This window comes from Mirounga leonina, unplaced genomic scaffold (assembly GCF_011800145.1).
Source record: "Mirounga leonina isolate KUSES-001 unplaced genomic scaffold, KU_Mleo_1.0 Mir_150, whole genome shotgun sequence".
Lineage (NCBI taxonomy): Eukaryota > Metazoa > Chordata > Mammalia > Carnivora > Phocidae > Mirounga > Mirounga leonina.
Genome location: NW_023270374.1, coordinates 6,814,631 through 6,832,923, shown reverse-complemented (window position 1 = coordinate 6,832,923; position 18,293 = coordinate 6,814,631).

Here is an 18,293-nt window from a genome sequence, read left to right as displayed (position 1 = left end):
TTTCTTTCTTTCTCTTCTTTCTTTCTTTCACCTTGACATTTTGAGTATAGGCCAGTTATTTTGTAGAATGTTCCTCAATTTTGGTTTGTCTGATGTTCCTCATGATTAGATTCAGTTGATGTGCTTTTGGGAGGGACACCCCAGAAATGAAGTGTGTCCTTCCCAGTGAATTTTATCAAGAGGGAGATGTTGTCTGTTAGTTCCATAATTAGTGATGTTAAAACTGATTGTTTTGTAGAGTAGGAACTTAAAAAAGAGGAAGTCATCAATAGGACCCCTGTGTTTTCTTTTGAGTGAGGATTCATGTGCCATAGCCTGGTGGAATCAGATTTCCTTTAGACATTCTTTCATGCATGCAGATTATTTATACCTTGAGGGCAGGGCTATGCACATGGAAGGTGATGGATATGCCCACATATTAGGCCTGAGCTCTCGCCTCAGAAATTGTGTAGGATAAGAATTCTGCTCTCCTCTCCAGCCTCTTGGATTCAGAGGCAGCTGGGGAATGAGGTGATGGGGTAGAGACAGTAATGCTATGTCCCTCAGGCACTTTCTGTTCCACACAGCTCTGGTCTAGACATATTAGGCTCACAAATATGATTGGAAATATGCCTCTCCATGTAGGTTTTTGCTTCTTTGCCTATAGACCAAGCATTCCTGCTGCTATGTCTCTGTATTTGTGGTTTTCTAATGCACATAGCAGAATATCATGTGGACAAGTCACTTAAACCCTTAAATTTCAGTGTCTTCATCTGTATGGTAATCCTAATACATACTTTCTAGAGTAATGAAGTTAAGATGATATAATTGATATAAAATGCAGCATGCATCTGGAACACATAAATGCCCAATAAATACTATTATTGCTAATGATAATAACTTAAAAAAGCCCACACTGGGAGTTAGGGAATCTGGGTTTGAATCCCAACCCAACCTCTTCCCGACTTTGTGAACTTGTATATCTCCTAACCTCTGAGCCTTGATTTCCTTGTCTGTAAACTGAGGATAATAATATGTGTCCTGGCTGCCTCACTGGGCTATTGGAAGGATGAAGTGGGCCACTGTGTGTGAAAGCCATTTATCCAGTGAAAAATTAAGTAAACATGAGTAGACCCTGGCATTCCCTCTTCTACACCAGCTTAGGCTCTATACCCATGAGGAGGGGCTGGGCTGTTTGATAGCAATGGGGCTGGAAATGATTGTTGGTTCTAAGGCCCTTCAGTGAAACCACTGAAAATCATGCCTTGTCCCTCCCCTGAGCCCTGACTCTCTCTTAGTTTGGCCCCAAATGGCCCTTGGGACACCTTTGGTGGTCCCTGGCCCCTTGGTCGCTGGCTAGCTGCTTACTGTGGCATTGTGTAGGCTCATTCCCTATGTGGGTGGCTGCTAGATCATAGGGGGCCTTGGTCCTGCAGATCCCTATCTCTGAAATTGCTCTGGCCATTCTGCAGCCCCTGGGGTGGAACAGACTCCTCCTTTCATCTGTGTAATTGATACTCTTAGGCTTCCTTACAGTTTCTTACAGATCATTTTATCAGGTGTTCTCAACCTTGACTGCATATTGGCATCACCTGAGGAACTAAAAAACACTGGGTAGAACTCAGACATGAGTCTTTTTAAAGCCATCTCAGGTATTAAAGATAGAGGATTACTGCTCTAGACTAAATTTTTCTCCAAGCCAGAATTTTAAGGCTGTGGGGACTCAGGCAATCTGCTCCATGTGGACTTGGACCTCCCTCTAGTCCAGCTGCAGTTGGACTGTCTGGTTAGCCAAGGGATCAGCATGGTGGAGGAGTGAGACACCCCCTTAAGAGCATTGCAAAACATTTTGCAAGGATATTGCAAAACAGTAACTAACATTTATCAGCCTTTAGCCAGTTTTGACCCTACATGATTTTGGCCTGATGGGTCAAATTGGAAATTTGGGAATTGGGACTCTTCCATCTATAAAAGTATGACTCCACTACACAAAGTGATTTCACAATTCATTCAATCCCTCCCATGATCCTGTGAGGCAGGGGACTCATGTAAAACCCACTTAGTAACTGGAAAAACAGACTTGGGTGATGGTGAGCCGCTCAACAACATTAATTGCTGAGTAGTGTCATGTCCTCATCTAGATCCTGCTATTATAGTTTGTTACTCAACTACTTGTGTCTCCAACTTTTGTCACATTTTCCACAACTTCTAGCATAAGACTGGGCATATGGTGGGTATTTATTATGGCTGGCAAAAAGGATTTTTATCAAAAATGGCCAACATTTGTAAAGCATCTTATGGATTGCAAAGAACATTCACATCCATCTTATGGATTGCAAAGAACATTCATATCCATCCTCTTTCTATTAAAATATTTGCTGAGGAGTTATGAATAAGTGAATGGGCACAAGGTTTGAAATGGAAATTAGATGTTTGTACCAGCATCTTTTCAAACTCCCTGAATATTCAGGAGGGCAATTGCATGGTCCTTGCCCATGGACGACCTGCATCTCTAGTAGAGTTAAGTTCATGCCTTGATTCTTCATTCTTAATGCTCATTCTTCCCAGCATCCATCCTGTAGCATCCCATGGAATGGTAAACCTACATCTTAAGTTTAATCATGCCTCTGCCTCTGACTACCAGCATGAGGTTGGAAAAATCATTTCTCTGGGTTTCAGTATCTGCATGTGAAAAAGGGGAGAGCTGGACTAGATTGGTGGCAAATGCAAGGCAAGTATATGCATCTCTCCTCACCTAGGCACAAGCCAGGGACTGCTAATTGATTGTACAACTTCTCATCCACTGCATTTGGATGCAGGCTCAGAATCCTTTGACTCCAGACTGCCAGGCAGCCATTACAAATGAACTGAGTTAGCATTGAGGAAGAAACCAATTAGCCATTCTGGCAATGGATGGTTTTTGAGTTCCCTTACAGCTATCCTTTGTTCTCTGGTTTTAAAAGGTCAGGACTGCGAGGAGAGCATCCTGCAAGCTGTTATCATCCTAAGGTGGAACTGGCAGCATAACTTGGGATGGCCAGGGCATTGATGATGCTCAGCAATTTCCTTAAAGCAGTGTTTCCCAGGTTTGCCTGAACATTAGAAGCATCTTGGCAGCTTTAGAAAAACTTGAGGTAGAGGTATATCATACATATGGTAAAGTGCATACATTTTAGGTGTGCAGCTTGATGGACTTTACATGCATATATATTTGTGTAACCACTATCCTAATCAAGACAGAACATTTCCTGCAACCGCAAAGGAGACCTTCTATCCCTTTTCATTAATACAGTAGGGGTAACCACTATTCTGTTTTCTCCTCCACAGATTAATTTCTGATCTTGAATTTTATATAAAGTGTGTGGTCTTTTCTGTCTAGCTTTTGAGATTCACCCATGTTGTTGAGTGCATTGGTAGTTAGCTTAGTTATATTGCCACTTAATATTTTATTGCATGAATATATCATGCATTATCCATTTCCCTGTTGATAGGTGTTTGGACTAGTTTCATGTTTGCACTGTTGTGAGGAGAGGGGCTCTGAGCATTCCATACTTACCTTCTGGTGGACATATGCTCTCATTTCTCTAGGAGTGAAGTGGCTTGCTGGGTCTGAGGGCAAAGGTACAGCTAATCTTCATTATTTGTAAATTCTGTATTGTGAATTTGCTAAAATATACTTGTAGCCCCAAAAGTTGATACCCATGCACTTTGGCAGTCATTTGTGGCCATGTGCAGAGTGGCAGAAAATTTGAGTTGCTCTTTCCAGCTGAGGTCAAACAAGGAAACTGCCTTTTTGTTTCAGCTCTCATTCTGAAAGCAACTGTCGTTTTCAGTATATATTTAGTGCCATGGGTTTGGTTTTTTTTTTTTTTTTTTGCATTTCTGTGCTTTTTGTTGGTAATTTCCATGTTTAAAATGGCCCCAAGCCAAATGTTGAAGTACTATCTATGTTCCTAAGATCAGGAGGCTGTGATGTGCCTTATGGAGAAAATACATGTGTTAGATAAGTTTCGTTCAGGCATGAGTGATAGTGCCATTGGCCATGAATTCAATGCTAATGAATCAACAATATATATAAGATAAGATGTCTTTAAACAGAAACACACATAACGCAAGGTTATGTATTGATTGGCTGATGAAAATGTTATGACCAGAGGGTCATGGAGGCCTAAGCCTGTATTTTCCCCAAGAGCAGCGGTTCAGTATTTACTAACTCAGCATTCATCATGACTTTATAGGATATAACTACTGCAAACAATGAGAACTGACTGTATGTTCAACTTTAATAAATACTGTTCAATAATTTGCTAAAGTGATTATATCATCTGAGGAGCTTTAAAACTCCTCTTGGTCAAGGCACACCCAGATCAATTAAATTAGCATGTCTGGTTGGGGGACCCAGAGACAGTGGTCTTAAAGCCAGTGATTGTCACTGATAGAAATACAAGGAGAGAAAAAAAAAAAAAAAGAAATACAAGGAGAGAAGACAGGGCAGTCACAACAGGAACACTGTCTATATATATATAGCTGTCTCTCTCTCTCTATAGAAGAATAGTTGTTGCTTTCACTTGCATGTATTCTTTTGGGTTCTTTTTATTAAGTGTTTCACTCTCTCTGTATGGTTTGTGCATTTAAAAACATACAATCAATAGGAAAAAAACAATCGCTCGCCTGAAAGATAAATGACAAGAACTATCCCCATAGCAAGGTGCAACTCTAACTCACAGGCCTGGGCTTGATTATAAAGAGCAAACAACCACTTGGCCAACAGAAATAAAGAATTACCGACCAGGCACACGTGCATCTCTCAGCACCTGTAATCTTGAGCAAAGGTGGAGAACAGGGAAGTCATGTAGCAATCAGAAAGTTGCTGCAACAGGAAGCCAAGGTGACAACTGATTTCCAAGTGCAAAAGAATAGCTCTGTGTTATTAGGAAATCAGTATCTCCTGTCAAAGCCAGCAGTGCCAAGTTCTTCACAAACTTAGCTGAAAAAAATCAAACTTCCACTATCCCAAGAGGATTGGCTCTGTTGTTGAAATAATTATAACCGCTTGGGTTAGATGGTGAGATTGTAAGATCCACTCCTCATTTACCAAGACAACCAAGAGCTGCTTAAGGCACTTCCTTTACCTGGCCTTCTGGCACCACCTAAAGATATCTATGTATTTACCTCCAGGGCGGGAAGCTCCAGTCATTAGTACTCAGGGTTGAACTGGAAATTGCTGAAGGCCTGTCTGAGTTGTCTAGCAATTCTCAAAGTGAGGTTCCCAGACCACAGCAATAGTATCATCTGAAACTTGTTAGACATGCAAATGTTCAGGCACCATCCCAGTAGGGTTGTCAGATAACACAGGATGCCCAGTTAAATGAGAACTTAAGATAAATAACAATGATTTGTTTGGATAAAAAACAATGATTTTTGTTTTTTTTTAGTGTAAGTATGTTCCAAGCAATATTTGGGATTGAGTATTTATAATATTTGGGACTGTTTAACTGAAATTCAAATATAACTAGGAGTCATGTATTTTTATTAGCAAATCTGATGACCCTATATCTCAGACCTATGGAATCCAAAACTCTGGGGGTGGGGTTCAACAAAATGTATTTCAAGGAACCTCCCCAGTGATTTGTATGTATGCTAAAGCTTAAGGACCATTGCCCTGGTTTCAGCTTTCTATCCTACCTAGTTGGTCAAGGAAAGGATTAATTTTACTGTAGTCATATCTCCATGCTTGGACTTCTAAAAATTAATTAATTAATTAATTAATTAAGTTCAATGAGCCAATATTTTCCTAACAAGAAATATCTGAGAGCTAAGCCCAATTTTTTTTCTCAAGTTGGAACTAAATAACTCATTATCTAGGTCCCTTTATAACTCATGTTGGGCAGGGCACCGATTAGTCTCAAGAATTGACTTTCTCTCTAGGTACAGGTGGATGCTTCAGGGAGCACCTTTCCTGGGTTTTGGTGGCTGCCCCCATTGCAGTTTGCTATTGCGTGGGACCTCTGACCAGACAGGTGGCAAGGTTGTCTGTGTCTGTGACCCATGGCAAGATCGAGGTACAGACTTCTTTGTCTTCATTGTTGCCACACAACAGTAGCTGTTGTACTTTTTTTTACCTCTGGGATCCCACGAAAGTCTTGTCTCATCTGAATAAGGTAACAGTTAATATAATGATGCCATCCTTATGCTTCTTTTCACAGCAGCACCTACTGCTTGACTATAGGAACCCGCTATTACAGAGTATCTGAGCAGGGTAGGTCCAGGGCAAAATAACTAGAGTCTGAGTAATGGTGATAACTAAAAATAACCAGTATTTATTGAGCACCTACTATATGCTAGGCATTATGCTAAGTGTATAACATATAACATCACAGGGCTTATTAGTCTTCATAATATCCTGTGAATTCAGGATTATTTTCCTCACTTTAAGGTAAGGAAGTTGAGTTTTAGCAAGGGTATATAACTTGCTTACATTCTCACAACTAGGGAACGAAATTTTTGAATGCCCATTTGTCCAACTCCACAGCTAGTGCTCTAAACCATAATGTCCATTGCTTTCCTCTTGGGAAATTAACATTAGTTAAAAGCCTCTGTGCTAAACACCACATTCATTGGCCCATATCAGGCCCGTACTATGGGCAGGCACTGTGCTAGGTGCTATGGCACTCAGAAGTACCTTAGATACAGTCCTTGTACTCTGAGAGTCATACATGGGTGATGGGGAATAGGTTTGAAATAATAACCAATATCTCTCCTCCTGTGTATTTATCCTCCCTTCTGGAGCCAGCTCTGCACTCATGCAAGTAGTGGGCAGCAGAAAACACAAAAGGAAGGAAACTCTCTTCTTGGCTTTTGAATTTTGGAAGTTTAATATTTTGGAGGATGGGAAGGACTCCCCTAATGGGTAAAATATTTAGGAGAATACTTCATAAGGGGAGCAAGTCTTTCCCATCTTAGACTAGAAATGGATTTCCAGGATAGAAGAGGGAGAGATGGCTCACAGAAAGTGAGGATATTTGGTCCTGTTTCCTGAGTCATGTCCTAGGAAGGCAATAGACAACCCCCAACCCCACTGGTGTAGACTACACGAACAGGGTGGCCTTGTACCCTACTGCCTGAGTGGGGCTCAGAAAGAGGGCAAATCCCAGGGTAGAAATGGCAATGCTAGTATCTGGGCAGGCAAGGCTTTGGATGCTCTTATGGAGTTTCATACACTTCAGCATGGCACAGTCCCAGACAGTGAACTTTTATGTACCCCAAATGGGCATTGAAATAGCATCAAGAACTTCTAGACATGAAAGAGCCACAGATGGGAACAAGGGGTATCTCCATGGCAATGTATATGGACCTAAGCCTACCTTAGGACTCCTCAGTGTGGAGGGATGACACTGAAGATCAGATGGTCCTTACCCAGTAATGGCACCAAACTTAGCTCCCCAAAACTTAGATGCCATCCCTGGAAAGTAACTGCAAGTTACTGAGATAAAATTTCTGCTATCGAGGCTGAATGGGGACTTGAAATAGAAATTAAGACTAGTGATAGGAAAATGGGAACAGTTGTCTGGCTCACTTGTGCCAGGAAAATTTGTGGAAGACTTTGGAATTGGTGAAAAAGATCACTGGGTATCCTGTCTAGGGCACCCTTCTAGGCTATCTTAGCCTTTCATTGCCTTAGAGCTATCTTACAGCTCTATACATTATAGCAAAACTATAGTAATTAAAATGATTCTTGTCCATAGAAATATAAATAATGTCAGTTAATTGCAATTGTCAATAAAATTAATTATTGCCCAGTAGGTATTGGCTAGTTTTGCATTTGTTTATAGACTAATTTCAGCATTTTTGATTGTCTATATATGTGGGTGTTTTTAAAATTCTCTTTTGAGCTGATTACAGCATCTTACTGGTTCCTTCATTAATTGAAGAGTTAAGTAAATTTTTGATGTGTATTCATTTTATAACTGTATGAGAATTGTAGTTTTACCTTTGAAAAAAAATTATCTTTGACTTCTGATTTCTGGTCTGTATGTAAGGAACTTAGAAGTCTCCACTCCCTCTAAACAACCAGTAAAAATCTGAGCAAGATGAAAAAATCAAAAACTCTTCTTAGGTTTATCAGAGAAGTGAGGTCACAGGGCATACTGGTACCCCCAAAATTGGAGAGATGGACAGGTGGATACAGAGAATCACAACTTACTGGTTCAGAAACCCCCAAGCAAAGAGCTCCATGTGTACCAATTCCATGGTGGGAAAACCTGGATTATAATTGATGATTTGCTGTAGGCTCAGTGTGGACAAGTCTGAGAAATAAAAACTTCAGGGAGACCCAGACATTTGGGGCCCCTTATGCTTTTGCAAGTTTTACCTCCAGGAGCTCTACAAAATTCTCACAGTGAAGATGGAAAATAATCCCCTCAAGCTTCCCACTGGAGGAGCCATTTTGAAATCCCAAGACCATTCTGTTCTTCTCAACAAGATTTGCACTCAACAGAAGCTATTTTACCAGAGCCTAATCTATTGGGCTTTTATCAGAACCTAAGCAACCTAGAGGAAGCAAAATATTCAAGTCCAGACTCCATTAGCCATCCTACACCATGTAAAGGAGTGGGGGAAAAAACAGAAAAGCACTTAGAAAGTTCATAGCCAATGATTATATAAGTGAAATGAATAACAATGATATGAGGGATTGGAAGGAGGAATTAAGAAGGTTTTGTTATTGTAAGGTACTTGCACTACCTGTGAAACAGCACAGCATAGTATCATTTGGAAGGGAAAGCAACCAACAGGAAGTGTGTCATCAACTCAGCCACCTGTGTTGGCAAGTGGGGCTTGAGTCTGCTGAGCAAACTGTAAGCCAGTATAGAAAAGGCTACAATAGTTATTATACTCATGGCAAAGGAGCTGAGATATTAAAAGAAAATTATCCTCTAACACTTGTCTGAGTTGGAGGTTGAGACTCGTACCTGCTCGATGCTTTTGTGGAAGTAGAAGAGGCATAACGGTCACGGGCCAGATGGTTAGTTTTGTCTGGGGCATGGGGTGGTAAATCAGGGAAACAAAGATGGTGATGGTGAAGGGTCTCAGTGAAAGTTTTGTGGGTAAGAAAGGAAGGGTCTCCCAAACAGAACACTAGAGGAGTGGAAGTGGGGAACAGTGTGGTGAGTCTGGGGGATGATATATCATCTGGCCACCCCATCATGCTAGCATTGGTGCTATAGAATCATGGGCTGGAGAGGGGGCAGGGAGCGGAGGGATGGACCACCACCAGTCAGAGGGTCTTATGTGTCTGGACTTTGTCTGGGAAGCAAGGGAGAGGCATGGAAGGTTTTGTGTGTGCGTGTGGGGCGGGGGGGGGGGGGGGAAGTGGTTCCAGTCATATAAGGGCCCTGAAGTAGGTTGCAGGTGTGAGCAACAAAGGTGAAGGGAACAGAAGTGGGAGCTGGGCACACAGAAATGATCTATTTACTCAGATTACTACAGCAAAATACCACAGACTGGGGGGCTTAACCAACACAAACCTATTTCCTCACAGTTCTGAAGGCTGAAAGTCCAAGCCCTAGGTGCCAGCAGGTTGATTTCTGGTGAGATCTCTCCTTGGCTTGCAGACATCTGCCTCCCTGTGGTATTCTCAGTTGGCCTTACCACCTCGCCTGCCTGCCCCTGGGGTCTTTTCCTCTTCTTATAAGGACACCAGTCTTACTGGATTAGGGATTCATACTAATGGCCTCATTTAACCATAATCACCTCTTTAACAATCCTGCCACCTAATTATAGTCACATTAGGAGTTAAGGCTTTAACCTGTGGATTTTGGGTGGCACAGTTCAGTCCATGACAAATGGTGAGAAGGAATTGAGGCCATCTGGGTAGAGTCTCAACAGTGTCCACCAGTGAACACCTCACTGTACCTTCTTCAGTGATCACTTTGCATTGTGGGTGTGTAGTGAGCCTCCTTCACTGGAATCCCCCAGTCTTGCACAAGAGCCATTCCACCCCATGCCTGCACAGTTCACCATTACCATGTTCTCAGTCTTCAGTCATCTGCAGGGCTGGGTCACTTCATTAGAGTAGAAAAGACCTCTGAAAGGGCTGAGGGCATGGTCTCATTTTGCAGGTGTAGGGAACAGAGGCCTTGGGCATGCCAAATGCCTCCCTGGAAGTCTACCATCTTTGTGGTAGAGGGGGCTCACCATCCAGGCCTCCAGACTCAGCAGGGGATGAAGCCATAGCTTTCATTGGATGCTGCTTCTTTTTCTGTGTAGAAGAACGTATGGATTTTCTCCCCTCCCCACTCCCCATCAGATTGGGGAATTTGCTTCTGGCCACCAGGGATGCAAACTTTTACTTGGGGTTAATGGTATTTACACCAGTGTGCAACACCAACTGGCACTTTAGACAGTCTCTGCAAGTAAGCTGCTCCATAAACAAACAGGAGCATATGGAAATTTTCTGACAGGTTGAATATTTATAATTCAGATTGCTGAGTTGCCAAGCTGGAAATGTGTTTTCTTCTCTTACACAATGTCTTTGAGCTGGGCGGTAACTGGAGGTCAGATTTCTGGGGCTGCAGATGGGAAGAGACTTGGTGATTGGGTGAGCTGGCTGCACAGGGTGGGAGGGGGTCAGCAGTTCATTCACAGACAACAAGAAGGACACCTCTTGAGAAATCCCTTTCCCTTAACCAGCTGGTTTACACTGGCACTAGCCCTCCTCTTGAAAGAAGCAACTTGTTTGATAAGCAACACGCTCATACTGGGCTATGGTTTATGGGGGCTTCTGTCTGGTAGGGGTAGAGGGATGTCATCTCAGCAGAGACATCTCTCCCTCAATCCTGTTTGCCACAGCAATACTCAGTGGGAATTCTTTTTTTTTTTTTTAAGATTTATTCACTTGAGAGAGAGAAAAAACGCAGGAGGGAGGAGCAGAGGGAGAGTCTTTTATTTATTTATTTATTTATTTATTTATTTATTTATTTATTTATTTATTCATTCATTCATTCATTCATTCATTCTTATGTTAATCCCCATACATTACATCATTAGTTTTAGATGAAGTGTTCCATGATTCATTGTTTGTGCATAACACCCAGTGCTCCATGCAGAATGTGCCCTCCTCAATACCCACCACCAGGCTAACCCATCCTCCCACCCCCCTCCCCTCTAGAACCCTCAGTTTGTTTTTCAGAGTCCATCAACTCTCATGGTTCGTCTACCCCTCCGATTTCCCCCGCTTCATTCTTCCCCTCCTGCTAAGGGAGAGTCTTTTTAAAAAAATTTTTTTATTTAAATTAAATTAAATTAACATATACTGTATTATTAGTTTCAGAGGTAGAATTCAGTGATTCATCAGTTGTTACAACACCCAGTGCTTATTACATCAAGTGCCCTCCTTAATGCCCATCCCCCAGTTATCCCATTCCTCCACTCCCCTCCCCTCCAACAATCCTCAGTTTGTTCCCTACAGTTAAGAGTCTCTTATGGTTTGCCTTCCTCTCTGTTTTTGTCTTACTTTTCCTTCCCGTCCCCTGTGTTCTTCTGTTTTGTTTCTTAAATTCCACATATGAGTAAAATCATATGGCATTTGTCTTTCTCTGACTGACTTATTTTGTTTAGCATAATACTCTCTAGTTCCATCCACATAGTTGCAAATGGCAAGATTTCATTCTTTTTGATGGGTGGGTAGTATTCCATTGCATATATATATATATATATATATATATATATACCACATCTTCTTTATTCATTCATCTGTCGGTGGACATCTGGGTTCTTTCCATATTTTGGCTATGGTGGACATTGTTGCTATAAACATTGGGGTGCATGTGCCCCTTCAAATCACTCTTTTTATATCCTTTGGGTAAATACCTAGTAGTGCAGTTGCTGGATTGTAGGGTAGCTCTATTTTTAACTTTTTGAGGAAACTCCATACTGTTTTCCAGAGTGGCTGCACCAGCTTGCATTCCCACCAACAGTGTAGGAGGGTTCCCCTTTCTCTGCATCCTCACCAATATCCGTTGTTTCCTGAGTTGTTAATTTTAGCCATTCTGACTGGTGTGAGGTGGTATCTCATTGTGGTTTTGATTTGTATTTCCTTGATGTCAAGTGTTGTGGAGCACTTTTTCATGTGTTTGTTGGCCATTTGGATGTCTTCTTTGGAGAAATGTCTGTTTATGTATTCTGCCCATTTCTGACTGAACTTTTTGGTTTTGGGGGGTATTGAGTTTGATAAGTTCTTTATAGATTTTGGATACTAGTCCTTCCTTTATCTGATAAGACATTTGCAAATATCTCCTCCCATTCCATAGGTTGCCTCTTAGTTTTGTTGATCATTTCCTTTGCTGTGCTAAAGCTTTTTATCTTGATGAAGTCCCAATAGTTCATTTTTCTTTTTTTCTCTTGCCTTTGGAGATGTGTCTAGCAAGAAGTAGGGAGAGAGAGTCTTTTTTTTTTTAAATTTTTTATTCTTATATTATCCCCATACATTGCATCATTAGTTTTAGATGTAGTGTTCCATGATTCATTGTTTGTGCATAACACCCAGTGCTCCATGCAGAATGTGCCCTCCTCAATACCCATCACCAGGCTAACCCATCCTCCCACCCCCCTCCCCTCTAGAACCCTCCAGTTTGTTTTTCAGAGTCCATCGTCTCTCATAGGTTCATCTACCCCTCCGATTTCCCCCCCTTCATTCTTCCCCTCCTGCTACCTTCTTCTTCTTCTTCTTCTTTTTTTTTTTTCTTAACATATATTGCATTATTTGTTTCAGGGGTACAGATCTGAGATTCAACAGTCTTGCACAATTCACAGTGCTTACCAGAGCACATACCCTCCCCAGTGTCTATCACCCAGTCACCCCATCCCTCCCACCCTACCCCCCACTCCAGCAACCCTCAGTTTGTTTCCCGAGATTAAGAATTCCTCATATCAGTGAGGTCATATGATACATGTCTTTCTCTGTTTGACTTATTTCGCTCAACATAATACCCTCCAGTTCCATCCACGTTGTTGCAAATGGCAAGATCTCATTCCTTTTGATGGCTGCATAATATTCCATTGTATATATATACCACACCTTCTTTATCCATTCATCTGTCAATGGACATCTCGTCTCTTTCCACATTTGGCTATTGTGGACATTGCTGCTATAAACATCGGGGTGCATGTACCCTTTCGGATCCCTACATTTGTATCTTTGGGGTAAATACCCAGTAGTGCAATTGCTGGATCGTATGGTAGCTCTATCTTCAACTTTTTGAGGAACCTCCATACTGTTTTGCAGAGTGGTTGCACCAGCTTGCATTCCCACCAACAGTGTAGGAGGGTTCCCCTTTCAGGGAGAGAGAGTCTTAAGCAAACTATGTGCTGAACATGGAGCTGGATACTGGCCTCTATCCCCTGACCCTGAGATCACGACCCGAGCCAAAACCAAGAGCTGAACGCTTAACTGACTGCCCCACCCAGATGCCCCCTCAGTGGGAATTCTTTACAGGATGAGTTGGTCACCTACCTAAGGAATTGGGACTTTCTTGGTTTTAAACTGTAAAGTCCCACATCCCAGAAACTCCCTCAGCTAGGATGGGCCACTCTATTTAGGCCAAGAAGAGGCAGACCTTCTCACTGGAATTATATTACATCCCGTAGTAACCCATTACATCTCCAGTGATCTCTAGTTTACAATTCCACTGGAGGTCAATGCATTTGGCTTCTAGAGTGTGACCACCTCTACCTCTCCACAGCCATTTTCTTCATAGACTCGATTTTCTGTTCCCGAAGAAAACACTTTGATTACCATGCACATTTTGTAATTTCCCATCTGCTTTTGGGCTGCCTTACTCAAAGACAAGTGGAAAATGTTATTTGTCACAAAAACAAGGCAAAATAACCACCCAATAATGTGCAACATTACATAGGAAACATTAGAGGATATTCCATTTGCCAGTATCCCCACTAGGGGCAAATAATTTCGCATAGACTATTTTCCCCTTATAAATGGACTTGCGTAATGGGTTTTTTTCCTCCTAGTATTCAGGGATTTGGGGCATGCTTTATCATATCCTAGTGTTCCTTGCTCTAAAACTGACCTTTGGGTATTCATCTGTAGGAGGTCTGTTGTACATGCATTTTGGGGGTGTGTTTACAGTTCACAATGACTTCCTTAAACTATGCTCCCTCACTCACAGGGCTGAACTGTGTTCACCCAGTATGATCCCACCTCTCAGGGCACAGTTGATTGGATTGGGCGATGCAGGGAGGCATTGAGCCCAAACTGTTTGTATCTCTGAGGGTGACAAGGAAAGGGGGATTCAAAGAGAAGAATGCAGTCATGTACAGAGAGAAGCAGAGACTGGAAATGAAGAGATAAACCTGCCAGGGCTTTCCAGGATTCCATTTCAGCCCTTCCTGGCCTGACTGCCATTCTTGCTCAGGATGCCCTTGTTCCTAATGCTGAGCCTCCTGTGTTACTTGAATCCATTTCTGTTATTTTTCACCACATTGTTGTGTATAGAACTGCTTCCCTAGGGCCATTGTCTTTTATTTATAGATACAAAATGGGCTATGAGACATGATCTGGGACCACACTTGCCGATGTTTGTTGAGCCCTTGGCTAAGTTCAGGGGAGACAGAGATGAGCACAGCATCTGCTGTGTGTTCCATCTGCCTAGTCCCTGTGAGTCTGCAGAGAACTGCATTGTGGGAAGATCCTCCATCCCTCACAGGACAAGGTACCATAGCAACCATGGATGCCTGGTCCCAAATGTACCAAACTTTGATGTTTTTAGTTCCAAACAAGAAAATGAAAAAGCCACCCAAATTTGTTTTCTCTCTTCAAAGGTTATTTTTTTTTATTGAGGGAAAAATAATAACAAGTCATTGAGTTCTTTTTTGTAAGGTAGATTTGGAGACATAGAGATTTTTTGAACAGATAGAGAGGCCCAAATAAAAACACAAAAATGTAACTGAAGCTCTGAGACTGGAGCACAAGGATCAAATAACACTTTACCAGAGGGGAGGGGAGTGGGGGCATGGGTTAAATAGATGATGGGGATCAAGAATTGCATTTGTTGTAATGAGCACAGGGTGATGTATGGAAGTGTTGCATTATTATATTGTATACCTAAAACTGATATAACACTGTATGTTAACTGGAATTAAAATAAAAACTTGAAAAAATAAAATAAAAACTTAAAAAAAAAAAAAGGAAAGAAAGGATGCCATCAATGCCAAGGGCAGAGTTTGATTGATTAATTAATTCACCAAGCAAGTGCCTACTATATCCCAACACTAACCAGGCCAAAGGAGCCTAGGTATGTGTAAGACACAAGTTACTGCTCTGTACATCTATGTGGTCTCATCTTCCATTCGTAGTGTCAACAAAAATACATGTGCCTACCTTCCCTTTAATAGGAGCTTAGAGAAGCAGAAGGAAGTGTGAGACACAGCTCATTCCCTCCGGGGCCTCATCATCCCGATGGGCTAAGAAAGCATATATAAAATAATGAGCTATAGCACAAAATGGTGTGTTCAAAGTCTGGGTGGTACAGCTGAGACCTGTCTGTGGGACTTAAGAGGGAGGGCCCAGTGGGCTGGAGTGATCTGGAAAGGCTTTATTTTTTTTTATGTATTTATTTATTTTTATTGTTATGTTGATCACCAAACATTACATCATTAGTTTTTGATGTCGTGTTCCATGATTCGTTGTTTGTGCATAACACCCAGTGCTCCATGCAGAATGTGCCCTCTTTAATACCCATCACCAGGCTAACCCATCGTCCCACCCCCATCCCCTCTAGAACCCTCAGTTTGTTTTTCAGAGTCCATCGTCTCTCATGGTTCGTCTACCCCTCCGATTTCCCCCCCTTCATTCTTCCCCTCCTGCTACCTTCTTCTTCTTCTTCTTTTTTTTTTCTTAAAATATATTGCATTATTTGTTTCAGGGGTACAGATCTGAGATTCAACAGTCTTGCACAATTCACAGCGCTTACCAGAGCACATACCCTCCCCAGTGTCTATCACCCAGCCATCCCATCCCTCCCACCCCACCCCCGACTCCAGCAACCCTCCATTTGTTTCCTGAGATTAGGAATTCCTCATATCAGTGAGGTCATATGATACATGTCTTTCTCTGATCGACTTATTTCGCTCAGCATAACACCCTCCAGTTCCAACCACGTCATTGCAAATGGCAAGATCTCATTCCTTTCAATGGCTGCATAATATTCCATTGTATATACATACTACATCTTCTTTATCCATTCATCTGTCAATGGACATCTTGGCTCTTTCCACAGTTTGGCTATTGTGAACATTGCTGCTACAAACATCGGGGTGCACGTACCCCTTTGGATCCCTACATTTGTATCTTTGGGGTAAATACCCAGTAGTACAATTGCTGGATCGTATGGTAGCTCTATCTTCAACTTTTTGAGGAACCTCCATACTGTTTTGCAGAGTGGTTGCACCAGCTTGCATTCCCACCAACAGTGTAGGAGGGTTCCCCTTCTCTGCATCCCCACCAACATCTGTCATTTCCTGACTTGTTAATTTTAGCCATTCTGACTGGTGTGAGGTGGTATCTCATTGAGGTTTTGATTTGGATTTCCCTGATGCCAAGCGATGTTGAGCACTTTTTCATGCGTCTGTTGGCCATTTGGATGTCTTCTTTGGAAAAATGTCTGTTCATGTCTTCTGCCCATTTCTTGATTAGATCATTTCTTCTTTGGGTGTTGAGTTTAAGAAGTTCTTTATAGATTTTGGATACTAGCCCTTTATTTGATATGTCATTTGCAAATATCTTCTCCAATTCTGTTGGTTGTCTTTTTATCCTGATGAAGTCCCAATAGTTCATTTTTGCCCTTGCTTCCCTTGCCTTTGGTGATGTTTCTAGGAAGAAGTTGCTTCGGCTGAGGTCAAAGAGGTTGCTGCCTGTGTTCTCCTTTAGGATTTGGATGGACTCCTGTCTCACATTGAGGTCTTTCAACCATTTGGAGTCTATTTTTGTGTGTGGTGTAAGGAAATGGTCCAGTTTCATTCTTCTGCATGTGGCTATCCAATTTTCCCAACACCATTTGTTAAAGAAACTGTCTTTGTTCCACTGGACATTCTTTCCTGCTTTGTCAAAGATGAGTTGACCGTAGAGTTGAGGGTCCATTTCTGGGCTCTCTATTCTGTTTCATTGATCTATGTGTCTGTTTTTATGCCAGTACCATACTGTCTTGATGATGACAGCTTTGTAATAGAGCTGGAAGTCCGGAATTGTGATGCCGCCAGCTTTGCTTTTCTTTTTCAACATTCCTCTGGCTGTTTGGGATCTTTTCTGGTTCCATACAAATTTTAGGATTATTTGTTGCATTTCTTTGAAAAAAGTGGATGGTATTTTGATGGGGATTGCCTTAAATGTGTAGATTGCTCTAGGTAGCATTGACATCTTCACCATATTTGTTCTTCCAATCCATGAGCATGGAACGTTTTTCCATTTCTTTGTGTCTTCCTCAATTTCTTTCATGAATATTTTATAGTTTTCTGAGTGCAGATCCTTTGTCTCTTTGGTTAGATTTATTCCCAGGTATCTTATGGTTTTGGGTGCATTTGTAAATGGGATCAACTCCTTAATTTCTCTTTCTTCTGTCTTGTTGTTGGTGTATAGGAATGCCACTGATTTCTGTGCATTGATTTTATATCCTGCCACTTGACTGAATTCCTGTATGAGTTCTAGCAATTTTGGGGTGGAGTTTTGGGGTTTTCCACATAAAGTATCATATCATCTGGAAAGAGTGAGAGTTTGACGTCTTCTTTGCTGATTTGGATGCCTTTGATTTCTTTTTGTTTTCTGATTGTTGTGGCTAGGACTTCTAATACTATGTTGAATAGCAGTGGTGATAGTGGACATCCCTGCTGTGTTCATGACCTTAGGGGGAAAGCTCTCAGTTTTTCCCCATTGAGAATGATATTCGCTGTAGGTTTTTCATAGATGGCTTTTATGATCTTGAGGTATGTACCCTCTATCCCTATACTCTGAAGAGTTTTGATCAAGAAAGGATGCTGTACGTTGTCAAATGCTTTCTCTGCATCTATTGAGAGGATCATATGATTCTTGTTCTTCCTTTTGTTGATGTATTGTATCACGTTGATTGATTTGCGGATGTTGAACCAACCTTGCAGCCCAGGGATACTTCCCACTTGGTCGTGGTGAATAATCCTTTTAATGTACTGTTGGATCCTATTGGCTAGTAGTTTGGTGAGAATTTTTGTATCCATGTTCATCAGGGATATTGGTCTGTAATTCTCCTTTTTGATGGGGTCTTTGTCTGGTT